Source organism: Capsicum annuum, chromosome 6 (assembly GCF_002878395.1).
Source record: "Capsicum annuum cultivar UCD-10X-F1 chromosome 6, UCD10Xv1.1, whole genome shotgun sequence".
In the NCBI taxonomy this organism is placed as follows: Eukaryota; Viridiplantae; Streptophyta; class Magnoliopsida; order Solanales; family Solanaceae; genus Capsicum; species Capsicum annuum.
The window spans coordinates 169,415,593-169,419,774 of NC_061116.1; positions in this window are offsets into that span (position 1 = coordinate 169,415,593).

Here is a 4,182-nt window from a genome sequence, read left to right on the forward strand (position 1 = left end):
AAACAACTTTACTTTTATACAATTGCATCTTTATTCAAGTATCACTACAACAACTATGATATATAGCTACGAAACAAAATTCGTCACTAATTATTCACTTTTTGTGACGAAAATTTTATTTCATGTTTAAATTTAAGAGGCACATACATTTAGTGACAAATATAAAATTTTGTAACAAAATTTTGTCCACTAAAATTTCCCGTCAAAAATTGATTTGGCTTCATTTATGGAGTACTATTAGCTACGAATTTAAATATATAACTGACACAATTTTTTGTCACTAATTAATGTATCCAATTTGTGATAAATTATTTTTTGTCCTAAAATTTATTAATATTTGGGCATGAAAAGTTTTGTCACAAAAAATTTATTGATACAATAGCGACGAATTACAAATTGTAGTTAATTATTGTAACTTTAACCACAAAATTTATATTTATTGTGACCGTATCTTTTGTCACTAATTTTTATCACTAATAAATCGAACAATTAGTGACAATTATATTATTTTCTCTATTTAACTGCAATTTAGTCTCAAAGAATTTGTCACAAAAAATAATTTTTAAATGGCTAGAATTTAAACTTCGTAGTTAAATAGTGCAATTATTGGCTACAAAAAAATTATAGTTATAGATGAAAAAAATCATCAATAATAGACACATCATAATCGAAATAGAATAAAAATTGGAGTTTTATTATATAATAAACATACACTAGTAAGCACAATTTTCTATAAAATACTAGATTATATTGTTGACTAATTGGATCAATAAAGAAGTAGATCCATCGAAGATAAATAATCAGGTGAGTCTTGAAAATATGAAAAATAGACACATCAAGGTTGATCCTTACAGATATAATCAAAGATGATCAAGTGAGTCTTGAAAATATCGAAATAGACACATCAAGACTAATTCCTATAGATTTGCTTCATTAGTTTGCATTTAATGGAGATCTGAATTTGAATGGTTTAGACTTCAGACCATTAAGTGCATTTGTTTTTTTATTAAGATTTTAGCTCTTAATAGGTTTGAATAGATCTTAATCATTCAGATCAAGAACCAAGTCTTAATATTATAAGAGGTATTTTTGTGTTGGATAATATTCACCGCCACTCTATCCATAATCATTAGTTACCAACACTAACCATCTACTACCACCCCCATTGTAAATCACCACTCACCACTATCAATCACTAACCACCTCCGCCATCACAACCATCATTGACAACAAACATCGCTATAACCATTATTGTCAACCGCTACCACCGCTACTACCGCTACCACCGCTACCACCTTCATTATTCTAATTATATCCATTGTCACCACCACCGCCAATGACACTACCATCATCAGCCAACCGACCAATCCCTACTACCGACCAACTCATCTATCACAACTAGCACCAATGCTAACTACCACTAGTACATCATCAACCTCCACACATTCTTCATCCACCACCACTATTGTCACTAGTATCGCAACCTCTACCACCACTTCAACCACTATCATCGCTATAATTTATCTCTACTAACAACCATCTCCACCATTATAACTAACAATGTTTCCAACTAGTACCAACACATCGTCAATCACCATGCATTCATTTTTCGGCCATCACAATCAACACCTCAAACTACTAATATCAACTAACTTCATATCACACTCACCACCACCACTATTAGTCGCTACCATCATAACAGTCACTACAATACCAACCATCACAACTATCACCACCAACATTACTAATCACTAACATCAATCATTGCCACCGCATTCACCATTACAAACCATTTCCACTATCACTAACAAACATAAATATTTGTTTTAATCAAATAATAATTTTATCATATTAAATTACATATTTATCTAATAAATAATTAATTTTTTATTTAAATTATATTTTTATTGTATATGCAAATAAAAGAAATTTTCACATTCGGACGTTAAAAATCAAATAGTTTTAATCATTTAGTTTTTAGATCTAGAGACAACATCTTAATCATTCAGATATGCATTCAGATTCAGATTCATACCCTTACAATATATTTATATATTGATATGGTATCATTGGGAATACACTGGGCATGTTGTTGTTGTTGATATGGTATCATTGGGTATGCTTAAGTCCTTTAAGTAAAAAAAATAAATAAATTTTACATTGTTAAATTTCGTTTCAAGTCAAAACATGATAAATAAATTAAAATGGAGTATATGTTTTGTTTTCATGCAAAATCAAAAATTATAAGATATATATATATATATATATATATATATATATATGTATGTATGTATGTATATATATATATATGTATGTATATATCATTAATTTTGATTTTAACAAACAAGGTAGTGCACTTTAACATGTTTTTTAATTTATTTAGTTGGTTTAAGTCTTGTGAATCTAGTAGATAATATTTTTTATCTTTGTGTTTTTTTTTGTTTATAAAAAATGCAACATTGGACAAAAACTCGTTTGAAATAAAATTTCACATATTTGGAAACTAAAGTACTATAAGTCATAAAAAGTGAAAATTTGAAATATTTGAAACACATACAAAAATTTTACAAGTCATGTAAAGACTTCGTTTGAATCTCAAAATTCAAAAGGTATCACATAAGTTGGGATGAAGAGATTATTAAAAAAAATAGCTAGTTACTATTATTTGTATTATTTATTTCTTACACCGATAAATCTTTAATTTGTAACTAATTGTAATTTGACAAATTATAGTAACTAGTAATTATGCTATTAATAGCTTTATTAAAATATTGTGTTATAATTTTTAAATTATATATTATTTAATTCATTATAATATTTAATAGGAAGTCATTATGTGAAAAAAATTAATTACGTGAACATATTTATCACGAAAATATTAAAGGGGAGGTAAAATAACTAAACTTTAACTTTCAGTTATTTTACCTTCCCCCCACTTCCGTTCTTTTTATGTATAAAGTTCCCTCTCAAGTCTCACTCATTCCCCATTTTCCATCCTAGTAACCACGAACAAAAACTACCTACTCATATTTTTTTCTTCCTTTTTAATCAAAATCTACCCTTTCACTATTAAGTATTCAATTTAGATGCAATTACATGCATTTCAAAATAAAGGAATTTTTTGGTGAGTATATAGGCTCTTTTTTTTTTTTTTTCATCTATTTTATCAATTGATGTTCATCCATTATTTACTGATGCTCTATAACTATAAGAGATTGATACTTGTTTCGGTTAGCATAAGGAGCTCTTATTTTGCAGAGTTCTTATTCGATTTCTTCACAAAGTCTCATCTAAATAGAGGAATTCTTGACATCATTTTAATAAGGAGATATGCTTTTATTGATGTGATATTCAAATAATAAATGATTTTGTATAAAAGAAACTATTCATTTCTCATTCTATTGTTTGTTTTACTAACTAGTGTTAGTTTTAGAATTAAAGTCCGAACACATTTAGGTTCAAAGCATGATATCAAATATATATCAAAATTTTATATTATTTTTTCAAATGGGTATATGAAGGACCAAAAATTGATTAAGTAATTGAAGATTTTAAATAAAGGAACACAGAAGTATGAGGAGACAACTTATTTTTATCTTTTTAAGTTTACCATTGTTCTTGTGCCTTAAACTTTTTTATGTTTGAGTAATTTTACTTTATTTACTCAATGAGTTTGAACTCAAATATTATCTCCGAATAATTATAAGGGTAATAAGTATACGATTTTGTAAGTACCGTCGTATTATGTTTCTCTTTTATTTTTGTAAAATGTTTTTATTTACATAAGCTACATACTTATAAAAATTGTAATGTACATGCAACTAGAAAACAGTTTATTTACAATTGAAATAAGCGCACCTATAATTGTAATAATGTGGAACAATTTAAGTACATATTTAAATAGTAGTATTAATTACAAAACATTAAATACTTACAATTATTTGATAAGAAATCATATTTTGGTCACAAATATATCTTCTTTATCGGTAAAACGTAAATCATAGTGCCCTGTTTTTATTTTACTTAAATTGATTAAATTTAGTGGAAAAAATAATCTATCTCGAAATGACTTTCATATATTGATGGCATAATATTAAAAGTAAAATTAAAATTAATTTAAAAATTATAGTATAATAATATTTTTATCTACAAATTGATTCGTGACTAATATCGCATATTTTA